This window comes from Dipteris shenzhenensis, chromosome 28 (genome assembly GCF_047967505.1).
Source record: "Dipteris shenzhenensis isolate YYH24624 ecotype China chromosome 28, Dip_SZ_1.0, whole genome shotgun sequence".
NCBI lineage: Eukaryota > Viridiplantae > Streptophyta > Polypodiopsida > Gleicheniales > Dipteridaceae > Dipteris > Dipteris shenzhenensis.
Window position 1 is genome coordinate 28,921,520 of NC_141623.1, and position 23,834 is coordinate 28,945,353.

A 23,834-nucleotide genomic window follows, 5' to 3' on the forward strand; every position below is an offset into this window, starting at 1 on the left:
AGAAGGCCTCTCCCCTTCATTCTCTACATGAAAATTCGTCACTTTTCTTCTCCCTTTTTTTGGATGATGCAGCAGAACCTCTCCAGCTCCTTGGGTGCAGCCAGCTTCTCCCCAGGCCATTCTCTCACCTCAGCAGCACTTTCTCTCTCTATAATAGGACATTCTCTCTCTACAGTTCCAGCCCCTCCTCTCTAGAAATCTGCCCCCTCTCAGCTCTTCTGGAACAACAGCAGCATCCTCTCTCCTTCTCCTAGCCTGGAGCAGCCACAGCCCCTTTCTCTCTCCTGTTGTAGTCTTTCTCTCTCTACTGTAGAATTTCTCTCTCTACTCTTCCAGCCCATTTCCTTTGCAGAAATCTGCCTTTCTATACACCTCTGGAACAGCAGCAGCTCCTCTCTTACATCCCCTCCCTTGGGATCAGCATTGGCACTCTCTCTCTATAGCTATCACTCCATAAAGGCTTTCTCTCTCTAGCCTACAGGATGTTTTTCTAAGCTGTTTTCATTCCAGCCCCATTTCCACGCTCTCCTCACCCAAGGTAGCTTCAGAGGCATCAAGGACTCATCTACAAAAGGGTCAAGTCACGAAGGGAGCCTGTATTGTCAAGTTTATCTCATTTGCAGCACTATTTCATGTTGTTTCTACTATCTTTCTAGAAACTAGTGCTTGCCTCTAATGTTGGATGTAAGTGGTGATTGTTGCAAGCTTCTTCCTTGTGGATTGGGCAAGCCAAGAGTTGAAACCTGAGCTTGGAGTCCTCCTTTTTGTTGTCTAACTTGTACATTTGCTCTTGAGTCTTGTATCTAGGTCCTAGGTTTTCACTGAGTTCATCAGTTTGGAAGGTGCATTGCACCTTGGTCTTGTATCTCCATTTTCAAGAATAAAGTGAGCCTGGATAAAGGGGGGGGGCCGTCTTGGCCCCTCAATCATATTGCATTTTCCAATGATGTGACTTTGTGTTTAAACTGTATAAGTCTTAATTCCAGCTTAATTGCAAACTCTTAAGTTCAAGTATATGTGTTTGGCAACTTGCAATCATTTCATTCAAACACCTCTGCAAAATCATTTGTCTGAATTGATAGAAAGCACAAAGTAGTTTACATTTTGCTGCACACTTCTCTGTCTTGGATGTGCATCCCTATCTTGTGAATCCCACTGGATAGGTGATTGGGCCATTTTCTTACGAGACTCGTCTGAGATCTGCAAGGTTGTCACACACACTGTGTATGCAACTGATGCACGCAACCTTTGCTTTTCACAGAGAAAAATTACCTCAACAAGAGGTGTCTTGCATTCACAATCTATGCCAATACCGGGCTGTCAACTCAAGGCATATACCCACAAAGTTGCCAAGGCATCAACAACTATATTGCCCCTTTTCTGGCTACTGCAAAAAGCACTGAGTATGCATCTGATTCCCTTTTCCTAAGCACAAAGGCTATTACTTGAGAGAAAACTGAGTACAAGAGTTTAGCGTGGAAGCTGTTCATACAAAATTCAAACATAAATGAATCATTACATGAGCTCTTAGGCTCTCTTTCTTGGCAACAAGCCACTTGTCAAACTCTACATTACTTTCCTAATTACATGCCACTAAGGGCAACTCTGGAGTCTTTGAAGCACTTGGTCACGCGAACCGCCTCCTAGACTCTTGTCAGGCTCCCGTAGCGCTTAGGAAAATCACTCTTCCTAGTACCTGCAACAATTTATTAAAGCGCACCACCATGACACCCATTAATTGTTAGCACTTTGCATGCAAATAACACATTGTGGACTAATTCTAGTCACGGTGGGTGTCCCCACTGAACACATGTGCACACATAACAAATATTTAAAAATATATTTATTCTTTAGTTGACCGAAGTCAATGCTCTTATCATTTGGGTCATGGAAAATGAGACTTTTAGAGAATGGTCTTTCCATTCAAGTTAACGTTGTCCTCATAATTGTTCTTGGGTGGAGCTTGCAAGTTGAATTGGAAAAGTTATAGACCCAGAAACGTCTGATCTTGAATATCACTCTCAATTTTCTTGTTTCATTGAAATATCTTGTAGGTCTAAGATCTAGAACTAAATGCAAAATGAGTTGCATTGTGGTCTTTTGGACATTTCAATTGATAAGATGTTTTTGTGATCACATGCTTCCATGCAAGTTTTGTGCACATCTTTTGTTGTGCACATTTCTAATGAGCAATGAAATTCTAAATTTACACTTCCTGGACTTCTCTACAATTGGTTGTTTTTGCATGGTATTTTCGTATGTGAGACAATGATGGTACTTTTATGCTTTTAGAATTGTACATAAGGGATCTTAATTTTTACAGACTTAAATGTTTAATTCACTTCTCTTTAGTTCTTGCATTTAAATACTTGTATCCACTTCTATGAAATGCGCATTAGGCTCATCTTTTTTAAAAAATGGGAATTTTCAGGGGCAAACTTCAGGCCAATTCCGACCTTCATACTACACTTGGCAATCTTCCCGCAAGTGTTCACTAGGAACTATTCATTTGTTGAAATTTATGTGTGGTTTTTTAGTTAAACTTGGAAGGCTCTAGGATTGTTTCATTTATCTACTAGCAAAGAGGAATGTTATTATTTGAAACATTGTATTGCAATTGGAACATTTTATTGTCCAGTGCTATTTTGGTTACCATTAGAAATCTTGATTGAAAAATGTGAAATATGTTACTTCTCAAGAAATTAATTTTCAAAGCATGAGAACCAACTTGGGTCCCAATCTTCTACAAAATACACCATGTTGGGAATACAACATGATCTCTATCCTAACCTTACAAATTGCAAAGAAAATGTAGAATATGCAACATGGAGACCAAAGAATGATCGGTCATCATCTATCGGTTATGAATTAGGAGGTGGGCATGTTATCCATCTACTACTATTTTCTGCAAACTGGAATACAATGCCATAATCCCACACCTTGAGCTGAAAGCCTAGAACTCTCTCAAACATTTGTCCCATTACTCTACAGGGTATAGCTACAAAGTTTTCCTAGCATCTGGCCACTCTCTTCTAATGGCATGTCTACAACGAGCAGATCAAGACCTCAAAGAAAAACAATGGAGAAGTAACAACCATGATTAGCGCTTTGATTTCAAGCCAACTTAGCTTGAGTTGGGATTGTATTTGAAGATGTCACTGTAGTTTTGAAATCGAACAACCGTCAGCTATTGCTGCTGCTGGCATGATGCAATCATGCTTGATAATGTAAGGAATCCAACATTGGTAGAATTCCATAAAGCACCACCCCAACATGATTGAGCACTGAGAAGCTGGAGAAATAAGTTAACAAAACCTACAAGTGTGTAGAAGTGCACCTAGTTGTTCACCCTAAAAAAGACTTCTATTAATATGAAAGAAATGGCCATGAGCAAAGCACTCAAGGCACAAATACGTCATAGCATGAAAAAATAGTGGTGAAGTGCCTCTCAAAGTATCTAAACAAAAAATCCTAAAAGAAACCACCACTGTGGCTGAAAAAGCCACATCAGACCAATGAGAGACTTGGAGAAGAAGGGACTACTCTCCATGCCCAAAGTTGAGGTTTTTAATTTTTAATTTTTAGGTGAGCTGTCTATAACCCAACATTTCCTTGTAAAGGTGAGAGTTCTAACTGAGAGATCCCATCTATCTCATTGTCTACTACTTACATGCTTATACTTCCTTTCTATTCCTCCTACTTTAGATAGGTCTTGTGGCATCATTCTACTATCTTTTATTTCCTACTTTATGAATTTTGGTTTAGAGTATCTCAACATTGATATAATCTACTTAGCTATGTTGGATTTGCAAGACATTGCTCACATACATCTTGCTCAATCCAGTAGTCTTTAGAATAAAGAAGATCTATTATAGGATTCTTGATTGAATGATGATTTTTTTGCGTGAAATATATTTCTAATTTTGTCTAAAATTCAATAGTTGCACAATTGATCCTCGCGTAAGTTTGTTAATACATAGACATCCTTCCTCACTGCTACATGCTTGTGTTTTCTTCCCTACTAGTTGTGTGATTTCTTGTTAGTTGTATTGAACCTTAGGGAAGAAATCTACTAAAGTTTGGAGACATTAGTTGTTGGGAAGGAGATTTAATTCTATCTCCTCCGATCACCACAGTATTTCCTAGCTTCTTTTAGAACAATCTAGGTTGCCAAAAAGTTGTCGCATCCTCACTGATAAGTTTGTCCCAAATATATGTGCTACACTGCCTTATACTTAAGGAGACTGGGGTCCACCTTAAACCACAAAGAAACTCTATCTCCATTACCAAAATCATAGGACAACATGACCGGTTTGTGATTTGATAGTGCTAAAGTGGAGAAAGTTTCAGCCTTTAAACAACTAATGGCCTTGGAGAACAAATACATAGATAAGTAAAACCTATAAAGTCGGGCTTCTCTCCTACAGTTGCCGACCTATCGGTTAGACCAAGTGAAAAACCTATTTGAGTCAAGGTCTATTAACTCGAGTGCAATTTTGAGGTCTTTCCAAGCTTGACATATTACTCATCTAATGACTCTGTCCCTTGCCTAGCCAAGTGTCCCTTCTGCTCTTCACCATGTTAAAGTCTCCCAATATGATGGACTCCCTAGAGATTGCCAAGCCTATATACTCTATCCACATAGCGCGTGGGAGCATATAGAGACACAAGAAAGAAAAAATTCCCTTTTATATTACACTATAGGGATATCCACCTGTTCTCCATCTCCATCTCCATCTCCGTCCTCACCTCCAGCTCCAACTCCATCTCCATCTCCAACGGAAGGTCATAGAAAAATATTAACAAGCCACCACTCCTCCACAAGCTCCCATTTACGTATTGGGGGACTTCAACAGCATGACAACAGAATGTTGTTTCATTTGCACACCAATCTGTTGTATGGCAAAAGAGAGAATAACAAGACACTCATCCTGTTGTTCTCTGTTTTGCCATACAACAGATTGGTTGTGTTCAGCTCTCTAACTGTTGTCTCCCATCTGAAAGAGCATGGGCGACGACCGGCAGCGCTTACAGGAGGGCTGGGACAAGTGCAAGCACACCGTTGCCTTTGATCCTTCGGAGATTCTGACTTCGGACCATGTCCGTCGTTATCGAATATATAGTGCTGTGATCGCCAGTCGGGGCACCCTCTCTGATGAAAGCTTTGATAGTTTGATGGACAGAGTTAATACTTTTCCTCCACGGACGTTACAGTATATCTTTGCGGCACAGAACAGCGAAGAATGGATGCAACGGATCATAGAGAGCTTGTTTGCCATTGACGATGCTAAAGCCGACGCTCCCGCCCAGGGTCTTTCTCCAACCGAGCTGGATCTTCTCGAAAAGGCCTTCGACAGACAATATGAGGACCCAGAAGGCTTCGTTGTCTCCTATGTTCAGCACTATATTGATCGGTGCTTCATGAAGTGGGCTCAAGATACAAAGACCTGGTATGCTCCATGCGCTCCAATAGTCCAGTCTAGCGGCTGGGGAAAGTCTAGGGCAATGAAAGAGGTTGCACATGCTGCTAGCGGTATGATGGTTTTCTATTTCTCGTTGCTTCAACCCACATCTACAGGGTACCCTCCCTCGCACCCACAATTGAGACAGTACTTTGTGACGATGACCAAAGTTAAGCAGGCTTTCGCCATCTTCTGGGCTTGCTTTGATTGGTTGGCCAACGAAGAAACGTTTCCAGATAGAGCCAAGCTGTTTCACATACAGCAGACCAAGGACTACGGTGGCATACTAGACAGACTTTTAGAGCGACCAGAGTGCTCTTCGGACGAGATGAAGCTTGCATGTTCTGCTGTTTGGAACAAATTCGAAAACTCCCTCAAAAAATCTGGTGTTCAGTTTTTGTTCGTGATAGACGAAGCCAGGGAGCTTCTTACTCAAGCCCATGATACAGGTCAGAGAAGCTTTATTGTTTTTAGAAGAGCCTGCGCAGAGCTGCCTCTCAAGGTTAATGCAGCTCAACGCATGGGATCGTTTGTGTTGTTTATTGATACAACTGCAAGGGTGAGCAATTTTACCCCTGTGAATAGGGAGGACCCAAGTGCTAAAGTGAGGATCGGTCTCCAGCAACTTTTTGTGCCGTTATCAAGAATGCCCACGTTTAATATACTTGCTACATCACAACCCACCACTCTGAACGAGGCTGCAGAACCAGAACGTTTTCTCGTTCGTGGCAGGCCATTGTGGGCTGCTTTTCTGGAAGGTCACAATATACAAGAATTGGTAAATCTGGCAAAAGTCAAGCTTCTTGGAGGGCTAGAAGTAAAGTCAGTGCAGGGGCAAGAAAAGCTGAAGTCTCGAGATATGTCATTAGTGTTTCTTGGCCGTCGAATAGGTGTGGATGTTTGCCCACAGTCAATGGTTGCTCAACAGCTGGTTGCAGCACATATGCGCATCTGTCTGCATACATCAGCAGCTAGAGATTATGTGCTTACCCATGCGCTACCTGAACCTGTTTTAGCTGAAGCAGCAGCACAGGTTCTGCACAGTGAAGTCTTGGTTACTACACAGCTTCGACATTTAAACTCTCTACTCCTGAATGGCATTGCGAGTGCAGGAGAAAGAGGAGAGCTAGTAGCACGGTTTTTACTACTTAATGCCATGGACAGTTTACAGAACTGGGAGGCTTTCTCTACTCCTCAAGGGTTGGAAGAGTTTCTTCAAGCTTTCTTGAGGAACTGGAAGGGGTTCACAAAATCAGGCCATCTGAAAGAAGCACGTGTATTTTTCAATGCATTTTATCGCTTTTATGGTGGATACCCTTCAACTGACGTTCTCAAGACTTTTATAAGGAATTGTGCGGCCATGATATGCAGTAAAAGGCAGGAGGCATATGATCTCATGATACCTTTTGTGTTTCCTAATCATAAGGGAGAATATGACATTGGTGATGACAGCTGCATAGGTTGCATAGCAATCCAAGTCAGAAACAGGAAAAATGTGGTTAATTCAGTAGGCACCCTAAAGGACATGCACACTTATCAGAGAAGAGTCAAGAAAGGCCAGACCTTATGTTTTGTTTTTGTTGAATGTGGGGCAGACGATAGAAGCAACAAAAGATTCTCCTCAAAAAAGAAAAAGATCCAAGAAAGAAATGAAGACACAGTTGGTAAAAGAGACAGGTGATGTCGCTGCGTTTACAGTGGAGAGTTTGGATGAAGTCCAGTGCCCAGATGAATATATGGAAGTGCTCCAATTAGTGCTTAGAGAATCACCAGAGCCCATGAGCATTTTGAAGGCAGAGAATGTTGAGGTGTTAGAGTTGACTGCACTACGAAGGATAATGCACGATGTGTATCCAGAGGAGGCAGCAGATGCTCTGGGAAAAAGAAAGGGTGGAGAAGAGTCTTTCTTCACGAGAAGGCTGTGCCTAATGTGATTTTGTTGAATGTGGGGCCAGGACAATATACTTCTGTAAGGTTTTGGACCTCATCAATTAGAGTCAGGCGTTAAGGGCTATGTTAAGAGAGTTACTTGATTTTGTTTTGAGAATGGGAAGTTTCATGAGACTGTCTAGTACTTTTGGTATTAGTGTGTAACTGTCTATAGGATTTCTGGTTATGCAAGGAAGGAGATCTGAATTCTAATTAAAGTTAATTCAGTTGTACTTCACTTTTCTTGAAAGCACCTATAAAGGCTCAAACTAAAGGTCTTGAGTTCTATATGGTTGTTAAATTGAGTGAGTGTATCCACATCTCCATCTTTGCAAGTTTTTTTTTTTAATAATTGGGTGCATGCTAAAGTTCAATATAATATTAACTTAAATTACAACCATGGTGAAGGTCTGGTAGTATTTTAGCATTGAGGTTTTGCTAGTTGTAATCTTACTAGACTCTAAAAGTTTAGTTGAAGCATATTTTCTTACAACTGGATTGTTAAGGAACCCTTCTTACAGTGATTGGGTCTCTTCTTGATTAAACGAGTTTATTTAGAACTATTGCAGTTTGCTCTCGAGATGAGAACATCTCGTTTGTTAAGAGGGAGTGAATGTTACATACCAACTATTTCAGAGTTCGACTCTAGTTACTTTTGGAATTACTTAGAGACTTATTTCTATGTATTGGTATTTTTTGTATGTGGAAGCTGATGAATACATTAATGAAACCAGCTCCTTCCAGCCCTCCGCCAACATTACCAGAGGTCGATGCCCTTCCTCGCCCTGCTACTACAAATGCAGCTCCCTCTGCTACCCCCAAGAGCACCCCAATTGCCCCTCGCAGGCACACCATGCCTACTCCTGTGGAGAATGGAGGTGCTGCAAGCTTAACCAGCCACCCCCCTACCATCTTTTGCATGATAGAAATCATCTCCGACAAGCAAGACCTATCCTTTGTAGACAAAGTGGTCATCCCTAAGGGGCAAATCGCAGCTCTCTGTAACACGCTCTTGCCAGGATCAGCAACCCTTGATAAACAAGGGAAGCTTGCCAAGCTTGGCTTCAATGCACTCAGTTACTCAAAGAAGAGGGCTTGCTACCTCGAAGGGTCTTGGAAAGAATGAATGCAGATGCCCTTAAGCCTGGCCTGTACGCTACATGTGCACCTCAAAAGAATTGAATTTGCTTGTTTTACTGGCCTGGGAACAAACAGATGGTCGGACACGAAGCCAGCAGGAGGGATGTGGCTTGCAACTTTGTGAGATATCTGATGGAGCTTTGCAGCTGTGTGTGTGCATGCGTGCAGGGTGCAAACATAAGCCCCTCACTTACATCTCAGTAGAGCAGCTCGAGCATCCCCAGCCGAAAGCAGAGAACCCAGAGGCTCTCCGCAAGGAATCAGAAGATTACCTCAAGCTTCTGCCAGGATTCAATATGCCTATGCTCCTCCATGAACTCATGCCCTCCCAAATAGCTGCCAGTGCTGCCCATGATCATGAGCACCACCAACCGGTGGGCTTTATGCTCTCCCAAGGCCACCACAGAACTGCCCTGCTTGTCTGCATGCGCATTTCAGCTAAGATGGTCACCAACACTAAAGCAGAAGCAGTCTATCATTCCATTGATGCTCAACCTGTCTTGAATTTGTTGTTCGCCTCTCATTTTGTGGAGTGCACTGCCTTGCCAAGTGATGATTTTGTCAATCTCTTGCGGGTCATGTGCAAAGAAGATCTGGAGAGAGAGTACAATGAAGCCAAAGAGGCTTGGAAGCAACGTCTGGATGCTAGAAAATCCAAGCAAAACGATTTAAATAGTATGATTCAGATGTATTCAAGCGTGTGCTGCCACATTACTTGTTAGAAAGACGTCCCTGGGAAGAAAATGTGCTTCGTAATGCATTGGGTGGATGGTCCAAATATTACTTGCAAAGGAGCTGATGATGGAAATGATCAGGAGCTGAAAGCAAATGGTCGCTGTTCCGTGGTCGAGGTGGATAGTGATAATGGTACAAATATATTTGGTAAAGGAGCTAGTGATGTACATGAACAATAGCTGAAAGCAAATGACCACTGTTTAGAGGGTCCAAACATTGCTGGTAAAGAAGCTGTTGATGGAATGATCAGGAGCTGAAAGTAAATGATCTGTGTTGCAATGTCAACAAGGTGGATTGTGACTATGGTGCCTGTTTATTACTAGAACTCTCGAAGTTGGAGGAGGAGCTTTGTAGCATTTGGTCAGGTGAACCTGGTATGCAGCATGGTAGATTGTTGTTTAGTGGTGCTAACCTGTAGAGTCTCAGCCGTGATGGAAGTCATTCATGTCACCACAATGCAAATATCCTAAGTCAAAGTACCAGTTGACCATTTATTTGATCATAATTAAAGAGTTTTCTATTTGTGTTAATTATGGTTAAAGAGTTCTTTTTTAATGGTCAAAGAATTGACTACGGTCAAAGATACTTGACTTTGGTCAAGTAAACTTGACTTCGGTCGAGGAGACTTGGTTTATTACCAAGAGGGTTAACAACGGTACAGAGAACCATAGAGCTGACTACAGAGTGTTGACTTCGGTCAACGAGACTTGGTTTATTGCCAAAAGAGTTAACTACGGTTAACTAAGATGTGCCAACTTCGGTTGGAGAGACTTGACTATAATTAAGGCGCCTCTTCCCTTGGTCAAAGCCTCTTAATTATAATCAAGAGCATTGACTTCGGTCAACCAAAGAATAAATATATTTTTTAATATTTGTTATGTGTGCACATGTGTTCAATGGGGACGCCCACCGTTACTAGAATTAGTCCACAATGTGTTATTTGCATGCAAAGTGCTAACAATTAATGGGTGTCATGGTGGTGCGCTTTAATAAATTGTTGCAGGTACTAGGAAGAGTGATTTTCCTAAGCGCTACGGGAGCCTAACAAGAGTCTAAGAGGCAGTTCGCGTGACCAAGTGCTTCAAAGACTCCAGAGTTGCCCTTAGTGGCATGTAATTAGGAAAGTAATGTAGAGTTTGACAAGTGGCTTGTTGCCAAGAAAGAGAGCCTAAGAGCTCATGTAATGATTCATTTACGTTTGAATTTTGTATGAACAGCTTCCATGCTGAACTCTTGTACTCAGTTTTCTCTCAAGTAATAAAAACCTTAGGGGGGTGTCCAGCCCGACGATTGTCCTGGGCCCTAGTGTATTTGTTGAGAGAGGGAGAGAAAATGAGAGTGTCTTTGCTGTCTTTTACGAAGGAAGATTTCATTGGTATCAGAGCAATAGGCTCACCCTCTTCCTCAAGAAGGTGACGACTCAAGCGAAGGAGTACATTGGCCTGTGGAGAGCAGTGGGCTAACATGGCGTTTCAGCTATCAGTTATTGTATTTCTTAAGAGACGGCGGGCAAGCTTGCATCCACCTACAGACTTTTCTTTTCGTCACAGCACTAGAGCATAGACCCGTTGTGTCTATAACTAACGGATGCACTAATTATGCCGACGCTTGGCGATAGGCTTTTAAAGCGCCTGCGTAGAATGGTGTTCCATCATCTGCAGGTTCAATTAATGGAACCTCAGTACAAAGGCTGATCAGGTTGGCAACACCTTCACGGGGATGTATGGCAAAGGAAACGATGGAACAGACAATTGCTTGACGGGAAGGCTAGCAAGGACAAAAGACTCCTACACGCGTGGCAATTACTCCCTCCCACGCAGGTGTATCCTTGATGGAAAGTGTCAATTCTTCACGCGGGCACTAGGCATTGTTGAAGGAGAAGGGCGTTGGCGCGATGTGCGACGTCGACCAGCCAGAAGGTATGGAACCTTAGGCTTGATGACGTGGCAGACCTGACACGTGGTGCTGACATGGCAGGCAAGGCAGGCCTGAGGGATGCTGATGTGGCAGTACACATGGCAGCCAGCTCAGATGCTGATGTGGCAGAACATGTGACAGGTGATGTGGCGCCCACACGTGTGTGATTGACACGTGGCATCCAGTTAGCTGACCCTAGTTAGAGATCTGGTCAGAGGACTGGCTAACCAGACTGACTAATTAACTAGACTAGACTGGTTCAGTTAGACAGTTTGGTTAAGCTAGTGGCCAAGTTACAGACTAACTAGTCTGTCAATGTAACCAGACCAGAACAGGATTGATTTGGTTAGTGTAACCAGTAGCTACCCATCTGATTACTGTCAAAAGAAAAAGAAAAAGAAAAAGAAAGAATTGATAGACCAAAATTCCATTTTAGATGCTATTAAACTTAATAAACCATGCCAAAAATGGGGATTGGACTTGTCTGTCCCTTTAAAGTGTCCACACACCTGGGAAAGAACAAATACATTATGGCCATGATAGACTACATAAGGAAGTGTGTCGAGGAAAAGGAACTCATAAGGAAGTCCTTAGAGAGAAACCCAAGAGAATTGTTGTAGTATTTCTTTAAAAAAACATTAGATGCAAGCAAAGACTGTTTCTGCTAGCAGTTTTCACCTATCTGAGAAAGTATTTACTGTCAGAAAAAGCAGAAATTAGAAAAAAATCAGAGATTTGCACAAGTAAAGGAATGCATGCCTTTGTGCTTAGGAAAAGGGAATCAGATGCATACTTAGTGCTTTTTGCAGCAGCCAGAAAAGGGGCAATATAGTTGTTGATGCCTTGGCAACTTTGTGGGTATATGCCTTGAGTTGACAGCCCGGTATTGGCATAGATTGTGAATGCAAGACACCTCTTGTTGAGGTAATTTTTCTCTGTGAAAAGCAAAGGTTGCGTGCATTAGTTGCATACACAGTGTGTGTGACAAACTTGCAGATCTCAGACGAGTCCGTAAGAAAATGGCCCAATCACCTATCCAGTGGGATTCACACGATAGAGATGCACATCCAAGACAGAGAAGTGTGCAGCAAAATCAGCAAGAATTTGAGTAGATGGTATGCACTCGTATGCAAGAGATGGAAAATCTCAAAAGGGATCCAAGAGCTCAGCATTTGTTTCAAGTAGAAAATATGCCTAATGTAGCTTATGATGTGCCAATGCCAGAGGCACACTCTTGTGTACAGCCAGAGAGAGAGACGGTCTCATAGCAGGAAGAGATCGAGGCATCATCACCGATCTCCCAGTCCTTCACCGTCTACCTCGAGCTTGACTTCTGTATCTTCTTCTTTATCAGATAAACCATCCAGGAAAAGAAGGAAACACAAGAAGTCTAGGAAGAGTAAGTCTTCCAGAGAGACCAAGGAATTCAAAGAGGGAGGTAAATCTGTCAAGTTTATGACCTATAATGGACAATATGGTCATACAGACAAAGCATTGCAGTTCATCAGGCAGTTTGATGCTGCATTCGGTATAGAAAAGTTTTCAGAATCCTCCAAGTTAAGAATGGTTAGTTTGCACTTGACAGCGACAACTAGTGCATGGTGGAGTGCACAGACCACAGATGGGTCAGCCCCAAAGAGGTGGAAGGACTTCAAGAAAGCTTTCTACCAGCAGTTTATGCCTAAACACTTTAGAGATCATGTTCTTCAAGATTGGGACAGTTTGCATATGGATGCAGTAGATACAGTGGATGTGTATAACCAAAAGTTTTGGGATGCTTATTTGCAGGTTGCACCTTTCAAAAAGGTCTCCAAAGGAACCCAAATGAGAAAGTACAGAGCACGTCTCAGTCCAAGAATTCAGGCAGTAGTGAATGCTTTGGGGGCAAAGAGCATTCAAGACCTTATGCATTCAGCTTCAGTAGCTAGTCTTGTGCCGTTACAAGATCCATCCACAGTACTATCCTTGCATGCAGGACGTGCTGAAAGAAGAAAAACCGATTTTTCAAAATCAGAAAAGAAAGAGTATCCCAAGGTTGAAAAGAAAGGGTTTCAACCTCAGAAGCCGAGAGGTACTCAGTTTTCAAAGTCATATAAATGCAAATCCCCATTCACTCCTGAATAGATAGCTGAATTTCGCAAAGATGGGAAATGCTTTAAATATGGGAAAGAGGCGCATATGGTTGCCTAGTGCCATGAGAAGCCTTAGGGTTCTAAGGAGCAGAAAAAGCCACAAGTACCACCGAGGCCAATGGTGGGAGCAGCCCCAGATGTTTTGGGGAGTACCTCAGACCCAAGGGAAAAAGAGCTTTTGCTATCATGGGAAAAGATAAGAGATCAGCAAGCATTAATCCTCTTTGATCTAGGTCTACAGACAATTTCATATATGAAGATTTAGCCCTGAGATTAGGGATAAAAACTGAAGAGCTAGGTAGAGCTCTTGATGCTGATCAAATGTTCCAAGGGAATCTAGTGCAAGTTACTCCTTTGATTGGAAAGCTTCGTGTCCATGTACAGAGCTATGTAGATCAAGAGGACTTCTTAATCTCTCCTCTCAAGCAGCATGATATTGTACTTGGTACACCGTGGTTTCATCGAAAGGAAGTAACAATAGAATACCCTGAGAGGGTGTTGAGTTTTATCCATAGGGGAAAAAACAAGCGTTTAGTTGCCAAGAATAAAGGGGAGACTATCCCCATTGTATCTGATGTTACATGTGGTAAAGCAATAAAGTCTGCAATTTCCGCGTACATGGTTTTTGTAAAAGAAAAAGAAAATGATATGCATGCTAAAATGAATGATGCGGACAAAGATAAATTTCAGTTTCTTGTAAACTTTAAAGATTGCGTTTCCGATGCTTTGCTAGGGGAGTTACCCCCAGAGAGACCAAAAGATCATTAGATAGAGTTAATGCCTGGTAGTGAGCCACCAAATAGACCACCTTATAGAGTCAGTGCGACTCAGAGAGAGGAGATTATGGCTCAGGTACAGGACTTGTTGTCCAAAGGGTTGATTCAGCCCAGCTCGTCTTCTAGTACAAAAGAAAGATGGTTTTTTTCGAATGTGCATTGAATAAGATGACCATCAAAAATAGATTTCCGATACTACGCATAGATGATGTGCTTGACCAACTGATAGGAGCAACAGTTTTCAGCAGGATAGACTTGAAGAGTGGCTATCATCAAGTCAGGATACAATCGCAAGATGTGCATAAGACAGCTTTTCGCACTACATTTGGGTTGTATGAATACTTAGTGATGCCTTTTGGGTTGACAAATGCTCGATCCATATTCAATAGAATGATGGATCGTATCTTCCGAAAGTACAGGCATTTCACGGGTACTTTCTTTGATGATATCCTAGTCTTTTGAAAGACAGAAGAAGAGCACAGGGAACATCTTGCTTTGGTATTTCAAGAACTTCGAATTCATCAGCTTTTTGCCAATAGCAAGAAAAGTGAATTCTTTTTGGAAGAGATCCATTATCTGGGGCATATAATATCCAAGAATGGGATACATATGGATCCTACAAAGATCCGAGCCATCCAAGAATGGCGTGAGTTGAAAACTATGCATGAAGTTCGTAGTTTTTTGGGACTTTGCTCCTACTATAGGAGATTTATCAGGCATTTTGCTGATATCGCAGCTCCATTACATGACCTTACTAAGAAAAATGCAGCCTTCACATGGGGAATATTCCAAAAGAATGCATTCAATGCACTCAAGGAGAAGTTGACTACAGAGCCTATTCTTGTAGTCCCGGATTTTTATCAATCTTTTGATGTTGATTGTGATGCTTGTGGAGATGGTGTTGGGGCTGCATTACATCAGAATGGACATGTAGTAGCATACGAGAGCCGAAGATTGCGTGATGCTGAAAGATATCTGGGAATCTATGAAAAAGAATTGTTGGCTGTAGTTCATGCTGTGAACAAATGGAAGCACTATCTTTTGGGTGTAGATTTTACTGTTGAAATAGATCACCAAAGTCTGAGATATTTTCTAACTCAGACAAAACTTTCCGAGAAGAATATGAAATGGGCAAATATGCTATCAATGTATCATTTTCAGATTGTCCATACCCCAGGAATTCGGAACAGAGTGGTAGATGCCTTGTCTCGAAGACCCCAGGTCAATAATGCGACTATTGCCTATCATCAGGACCTGGAAGGCATGAGGGAGCAATATGCTAATGATGCAGATTTTGGCGAGATTTTATAGCAAATGCAAGAGGGGCAGTCCACCAGTCACTATTCCTTGAAAGATGGGTATCTAATGAGACTGCTTATGCATCACCCAGGAGATGAGGAAAAAGATTTTGGAGGAATGCCATGCACCTCCCTATGTTGGACATAGAGGAATTACAGCAATAACTCTAGCACTAGAGAGGTATTTCTTTTGGCCAGGGATGCGGAAAGATATACATCAGTTTGTTACTGAATGGCTTACGTGTCAGAAAGTAAAGTACGATAGACGGAAGGCACCTGGCCTACTTATGCCTCTTCCCATGCCTCAGGCACCGTGGGAAAGTATTACAATGGACTTCTTTTTTGATTTGCCAAGGTCAAAGTCAAGGAATGATGGGATTTGGACTATCATTTATAGATTCAGCAAGCAAGCTCATTTCATTCCGGTTCGCAAAACGATAAAGGCAAATCATATGGCTAAGCTTTTCATGGCACACATCTTTAAGCACCATGGTTTGCCTAAGTCCATTGTCAGTGATCGAGATCCCAGAATGACTAGTCTATTCTGAAGAGCTTTATTTGATAACATGGGGACGAATCTGAATTTTTCTTCTTCTTTCCATTCCCAGACAGATGGTCAAAGTGAAGTAGCAAATTCTACAATGTTGGATGTGTTGAAATGCCACATGGGTGACCAAGGTTCAGACTGGGAGAAGTACCTACCATTGGTAGAGTTTGCTTATAATAATACAGTACACAGCTCTACAGGGAAAGCCCCCTTTGAGGTCATTTATGGAAAGGTGATTCTACCACCTATCCTGAGGACCAAGGACGAAATATTTGCAGCTGATCAGTTTGTGAGACACCTCCAGACAGCTTACAGCCAAGTCCGGATAGCAATCGAAAGGTCTCAAGAGAAACATAAAAGAGTTGTAGATAAGCATAGGAGATAGCTAGATCTCAAGGAAGGAAATTGGGTACTTTTAAAGTTTGAGAAAGCTAGGATCCATAAGTTCAAAGGCAAATAGAAAGTGTATGCAAAGTTATCTCCCATATATTATGGCCCTTACAGGGTTACAGAAAGAATAAATGAGGTTGCATACATGTTGGCATTGCTAGAGCATTGGAGGATTCACAATGCATTCCATGTGAGTCTTCTAAAGAAATTCCAAGGGCCAGAGCCTACAGAGCCAATATCAGAGGATCCACCAGAAGTGGATGAGCTAGATGAGGTCCTTTAGCTAGAGTAGATTCTGTATCATACTGTACGCAAAGGCCCTTAGGGAAAGGAGTTTTACAAGTATCTTGTAAAATTCAATAATTATACGGCATTAGATGCCAAGTGGATGGATGAAGACATGTTGTCCGATCATCCATAGCTTTTGGAAGTTTACAATGAAATTGTGGATGGATGGGCTCTTGGATAAAAAATTGCCTCCGTCCTTGGAGAAACAAGTGATGGCAGCCAGCTATTTAGTGGAAAAGCTTGGTGCTAAACTTACATTGAGTGAGAAGTTCGTCACAACTCTTCTAACCTCAGATGTGAAGACATGGTCTAAAGCTAACTTTGAAAAGGACATCAAAGATGAAGGCTTTTCCTTGACAATAGAGCACGTCATTAACCCCCCCTCAGATCCATCATCTGCATCTGTGCACAATAAGATCATGTCTGCAGCCTTAGCCTTGTACGGGATGGACTGTTGGATGTGATAAGAACCATGGTAAAGCAAGAAATACGCGCACTCATTGGTAGCAAGATGGAGAGATCGCTCAGGGACGAGGCTGCAGAAAAGGATTTTTCCAGCTTGCTACAAGCAATGAAGCAGCAGGTGTCAATCTCGACGTAGTCTCAGGAGGGCAGGTTGAGAATGAGATTGAAAGGCTTCTCGAATAAAGGTTTCTCCGATTTTTCTACATGGATCCCATGGGGTAGTTCATCATCTACCAAGATGACTCTAAACTATGACATTGAAGAGATTAAAAAAGAAATGGTCACATGGATAGCCTTCTCCTTTAGTGCTAGCCTTCATCATGGCTAAGTCTGCCCTTCACCTCCGGAGTGCCAACAGAAACTCAGTACGAAGACTTTGTATAAATTGATGCTCAAGTATGTGTGGGTGTGTGGATTTGTATGTGTGAGAGCATATTTTTATACTATGGTCTACACCCACTGTTGGGTGTTGATGACGTTAGTGGGGATGTCATAGTAGCTAGTCCCTGCTATGGATGATGGAGTTTATGGTTTTCAACCTTGTGAGTGACTATCATGAGATTGAAACTGCACTATGTTGTGTTTTTAGAGGATGAGTTTGGGAATGTTCCTGGATTCATCTAGGTACATGGACAGCTGTTGAGTTGATAGCAGATAAGAGAGACTTGGACCAACTAATGAATGGCCAAACATCAAGTCATGCAGTGGCTCCTTCCTGCAGCAAGCCATTGGAGTTAGCGGTTCTTGACCCAAGCCAGGAGGTTCTTAGCAAGGTAGTGCTACTCGAGGACAAGTGTTACAGTTTGTGGTAGCTAAAGATAAGTCAGACTTGCACATTTATCTGTGCCCAAGGCTCGGAGTTTCTCTAAATGGGAGAAATCCTATGAGGCAATATAAGAGGGGTTTTGATTTGTTGGTGTATGATGAGGCCTCAAGGTTCATGGCCATGTATGATCGGGGCCTTAGTTCACTCAAGGCCTTCCACCCTGACGAGTCTTTTCAGCGTATGGACTGGACAGGCATTGAAATTCAGCTATCACAGTTTGTAGGAAGCAAAGAGCTTGTGTGGATGGAGTTCGTTCCCAGCAAAGACCTAGTTCTTGCTGATTGGAAACGGCATTTTAAAGTGATATCCTCCATGTGCAAGCAAAGCAGTAGAAAGTCCTGCCTTCTTAATCACTTGGCTGGTTCTTTGCTGGATGTAGCAGGAGGAAGGTGCACAGATGGGGTGTGGATGACTGCCATCTGTGAACCTGATTGCATGTATGCGTTGCTATATTTTGAGGGTCTGGGAAGTTTTGAGCGATGTGAGCAGGAGGACATGCTCCTTTCCATCCTGAATGCTGCTATCAGCAATGTGACCATATTCAACAAGAAGGTGGCTTGCTCCATTCCCTTGCTTTCTTCCATGGTCTGATTACTGTGTGTGCACACTATAACAAGGAGTTACTATGCACACTTTAACAAGGATTCGCTTGTAAGGCACTGAAAAACAATTGATTTCCCCATTTTGAAGTGCATGTCCTTTCCTCATGTCTTCATGTCTATCTATTGGGTGTGCACATTCGCGGTGAAGGTAGGTGAGGCCATGGGCTACTGATCGGGTGATCTTGAGGCGGGATTTCTAGTCCAAAGGAGCTATATGTCCATCAAGGGTGTTGATGCTTTGGATGTGGAGGATCTCAAGGATGAGTTCTGTGAAAAGATCCACCAGATATGCAACAAGTTCAAGGAGAACTTCCTTACCACTATGTATGGGGGGGATGTAGAGATTGCAGCAATGCCCCCCTTCCAACGCCCTGAGTTTCATGACAGCACTTCTGACATTGGAGAAACAATTGAAAAACTATTTCCCACACAATACTGGCCGTAGCTTTATGCTGGACTTGAAGCTGGTGGTTGCCCAAATAAGCACAAGAGATTGGGCTCCTGTAGGTTCAAAGCGAATAGCCATGATGCTCAGCTTAATTAGAGTGCATCTAGAAAGTGCTCTTAGGCTTGGCAACTGCTTGGATGGAGTGCCGCTTGTGAACTTTGATAGTCAGAAGGAGTTGAAAGATGAGCCCATACATGTAGCAGGTCAGACTCTGACAATTACAGATGCGGGTCTGGAGCTTGCAGCAGAATCGAATGAGGCCGTGGGAGTTATATTGAGCCCCTTGAAGGAGTCATTTGCTAGAGTTTTCCAACACAAAGGAACTGATGAGAGTTGGTTATCATCATATGTAAGCTTCCTAGCTGGTGTGGTTGAGATGAGGAGAAATAGGGTGCTTGCATGGTTACGAGTCAATACTTAAGATTTTCCAGAAGATAGTGATCTCCAGAAGCTACAGCTGGAAATGCTTGCCTGACTATCTGAGATGAAAAACAAGCTTGTCCTCTGTTCTTGCAAATGCAAGAGCTGCTTTTTGAAATGCATCCTAGAGAAAGGGCATACCTCTGATCACTCTTGCCTAGGACGCCACAGTTGCAGAGAAGAATGCACCTTTTGTGTTGAGGAATATAAAGAGCGGATGTTTGACCAGCTTGATCATTGCTGGATGGTACTCGCATGCAATGACCCTACTGGGCATGATGGAACCCACGATTGCAAGCGCCGGAAGCACACCTGTAGCAAACCTTGTGTACTCTCTGTAAAGGCGTCCAACTGCAGTGAGACTTGCTCCTTAAGGGTCCACCATGAAGGTGACCATCGTTGCAATTCTCGACAGCACATATGTGGCATGAAGTGTGGACTACCCTCTTGCAACAATGATTGTGTGTTTGCCTTGGAGTGGGGTGACCATGAAAGGCATGCCTGCCATGAAAAATTTTGCCCTATGCAGTGTTGTATGTAGGGGTCAGGGGTGTGCCATGTGCAAACAGACACACAGCTTCCATATCAAAAGGGGGAATTTTGACTATGAATATGTGTCAGTGCAATCCAAACAACGTAAAGCCTGCTGCATACTGATCCGTCCATTGGAAAGGTGCCATGGCGACCCTCATACCATCAAGAATGCAGTGCATTTCTGTGATGTGAGGAATGGCCTTGCAGTGCATCATGCACATCTCAGCCTTGCTGGACTCTGCGTGCATATTTTCGATCTTGTATGTTGATGTCTTCTTCTTCAGACACAAACTTCATCTTAGTCATGTTGCCATGCACCGTCTGATGTAAACCTCCATGCCCAAAAGGAAGCTGACAGTAGTAATCACAAGTAGGACAAGAGGACATACTCATTTGGTGCCATGTCAAGGTGAAACTGGAGGGTGTTGCAAAGAGAAGTTGTTCAATGGAGCTAGGCACATGGCAACCAGCTCAAAATGCTCTGGGCTGGGAAGGGATGTGCTCCTGGATGAGTTGACCCACGAGGCATACTGGCATTACATCCGATTTGTGGACCCATGTGAAGAAGCAGAACAAGCCTTGGTGGTCACGTCTGCAGGTCTGACGAGCATTTGGCACAGGGATCTTCAACTGGCGCAGGGAGGTCTTATTGCACAGAGAAGCTCTGGCATGCCCGTGCCAAGAAGGGGGGGCATGCAGTTGGGAGGATCAAGCGGTGGGTATGTGATGGAGGATGGACATCACTTTGCTTGTGATCACTGGAAGCATGCTCCGCACAATGTTATCTTTGTGATTGACAAGTCAGGCTCCATGGACAGCAGGGACTATGGTCACCCCTGCATTTATGACAGTATGTTCTCTCTCTTGGGTTTGTACTTCTCATTCTTTTGAGAGGTCCCCATCTCTCTTTCCCGTTCCTTGATGGTGTATATCCCTGAGCTTGTCAAAATTCGTGAACAATGGGCATGCTAACAGGTTAGGCTGCGTGTACGAGGCTATGGTGCAGTTCATCAAGATTCGCTTGTATGCGATAAGCCTACAGGCCGTGAAGCACACGTCGTCAGTGGTTCTCTTTGATTACATAGTGGTTGTGGCCACAAAGCTGCAGGAGCTGACGGAGGCCGCTGTGGATGGGCTACTAAGGTATGGAGCTTCAGGGGGCATGACCTACTCGGCGAGGTTGCAGAGGGCAGAGGAGGTATTCGCGGAATCCATGCGAGGTGCGGAGATGGCGAACAAGATCCTGGTGGTGGTGTTTTTGAGCGACGGGGCAACAATGGCAGTGTGGATCCTGTGTACTTGGTGGGGTGGATGAAGCAACAGGACACGAGGCTGGTGGTGTACACCATCATGTTGGGCAATGACCCTTTCAAGCACATCCTGCAAACCATGGCCCAGGCAGGCAATGGCTCGTTCCAGACGAGCTTGGATGAGGTGCGGCTCACCAAGGGCTTCTAGGACTTGTCCAAGAGCCTTGAGCCCAATTCTCTTCCCAGTGCCTGATTTTGCATCTTGCATCAAGGCCTTGTTTTAATTTGCTAAGATATCTGCTTGAGCCAATACCTAAGTGCTAATTTTGGTTTTCTATATACTTATCTGCTTCTACTTAAGTGCTTATTACATTATGGGTACATTATGCTCAAAAAATTGTAGTGGGTTGACATGTGATCCGATCGTAGGACCGAAGACACCGGTATTTTTTATTTTGCACATAGAAAATTCACATGCCAAAAAATAAAATTTGCTTTTCTGAAAAATATTAAGGGGGGGGGAGATGATGCTTGCGCATTACAGAAAACAAAAATGGAAAGTAGCACAATGCAAGCTAGTGTCGCTATGCAATATGGATCCCCTTCGTCGCACAAGACATCAAAGGTATAAAATAGCGAATTTAGGGTGGTGTGTCGTCGTCGTTATCGTTGGGAGGCTATAGCACGGCAGCCTTTTTTCCTGTACGACGATCGGGGTTGTGTGGACACTCAAAAGGGATATCGACACTGGAGCTCTTGGAGTGTCTACTACGACCTCTAGCACCGGACTAGCATCACTGGAGCTGATAGGACTGAGAACATTGATAGGTGAGGCGATGTGCATAGCAGGGGGATCTGGTTGGATTGATGTCAAAGTAATGAGAAGCGGCTCGCTAGGTACCTCGCAAGTGCAAGTCCAATCGTGGTCGTGTGGTGGGGACGTCAGAAGCAAAGAAAATACTGCCCACATCTGAACTTTCTTTTTAACCACCCCACATACCAAGCCCACTTATTGTCCCATACCTCCTCTAATCCCTTATTAACCCATGCACTCATTCGCTCCTTACTCCATTTGTGACTTAAACTTCACTTTTGGCTAAATTGTTTTTTAAATTATCTAAGAATCCAAATGGTTGTCCATATTCCTAGGTAAAGTGATAACAAGCCCGAGAAACCAGGCATTACCTGTTTACCCAAACGTAACTATGATGTTCTAATATTTAGTTTATTTGGATGGTGGCAAGTAAGTGGACACGACCTTGGAACCTGGGCTGCTTGAGGATTCGACATCTTTTTTCAATATTATGTTTGTCAAACTCAATATTTTTAAAAATTCTTAATTTGATCAAAATTTTTGCAAACTCTAGTTACATTTTTCAACTTAGATGTCTCAAATATTTTTTCCTTATATGTTTTCCTTTTTGAACTTTTTATCCAATTGATGGAATTAATTGTATGGCTCAATTATTGATGTGACTTTTTAATCTAAACACACACACACATTGCCATCTTTTGGCATAACATTTAACAAGTCAAAAAGATTGTGGCATGTTATGATCAAATATTAACTCTCTCTATGTATAGCCAGTTCGAACAGAAGTGTTTTTTGGGACTTTTAATGAGTCATGAGGCACAACGATGTCGATGTCTGCACCACCCACCCCTATTGTGATGTTGACCTCGAAAACTTTGGTCGCTCTTGCTTTTGAGGTTATTGCTTTTTTGGGTTTGCCTCTTGGTCTTTTGATGCCTCTCAGAATGGAAAACATGTGTTATTCGACTGGCTATGTGGGGGTACATATTCGAGCCTTACACAAGCACGAGGACCCAACAGATTTGGGGGGGGGAGCGGGGGGCCCGTTGCGTTGATCCAAAGTGCAAATCGACCCGGGGGGTGAGGCATAGCATTGTTCGCAGTGCAAATTCAGATGGGGGGGGGGGGGGGGGGGGAGTCGTAGCATTGATCCATGGCATAGATTGGGAGGGGGAGAGAATCGTAGCGTTGGAGTACATAACAACATTGGAGTGTTGGCATAGGCAAAGTTGGTGAATCCAGCATTGTTCGGAGCGTTGGAGTGTTGTAGCATTGCACGTAGGTGGCATTCGATGACACTCACAACACACCAAAATCACGACACAGTTGAAGTCACTCACATTTTGGAAGGTTAATCGGTGGGCTCCTTCATCTATGATTCGGGAGGAGAATGACCTTGAGTACCCTCTGACCCTCTGACAGCGCTTGGGTTGCTTTGACCTTCGTTGGCAATGCTTCCCACACCTCTGGCACCTATTCCTCCAATGCATCTACTTCACATGGCAAGTCCTTCTCGAACATGAGCTGTCGACGAGCAGCCACACCACCTTTTGCCTTCGCAGCTCGTGCCATCACTTTTTCCCAACATGAACTAGTACCCACCACAAAGTTCTTCATGCGTGATAATGTAGAGTATGCATGTCGAGCTTTTGGACACGATACACACGAATATGTTGGCTCGGGTAAGATACACAGTCGCTACCTTAAACCTTCGACATACGTTGCATTCACAACCTCGAATGACCACCTCAATACTTTCGTTGCAACCTTTTACCTTACATTAATTCTTTCTCGGGGGAGGGCGACTAAACTAATACTAACGCCTTTATATATTTTTTATGTTGCGGACATTTGGTCTTCC

The 23,834-nt window shown here is 43.1% G+C and overlaps 2 pseudogenes; both read left to right on the top strand.

Moving 5' to 3' along the window:
• The first annotated feature begins 4,925 nt into the window (after positions 1-4,925).
• Positions 4,926-7,586, top strand: LOC147883421 (uncharacterized; annotated as a pseudogene).
• A 529-nt stretch (positions 7,587-8,115) lies between these two features.
• Positions 8,116-21,412, top strand: LOC147883422 (uncharacterized; annotated as a pseudogene).
• The last annotated feature ends 2,422 nt before the right edge of the window (positions 21,413-23,834 follow it).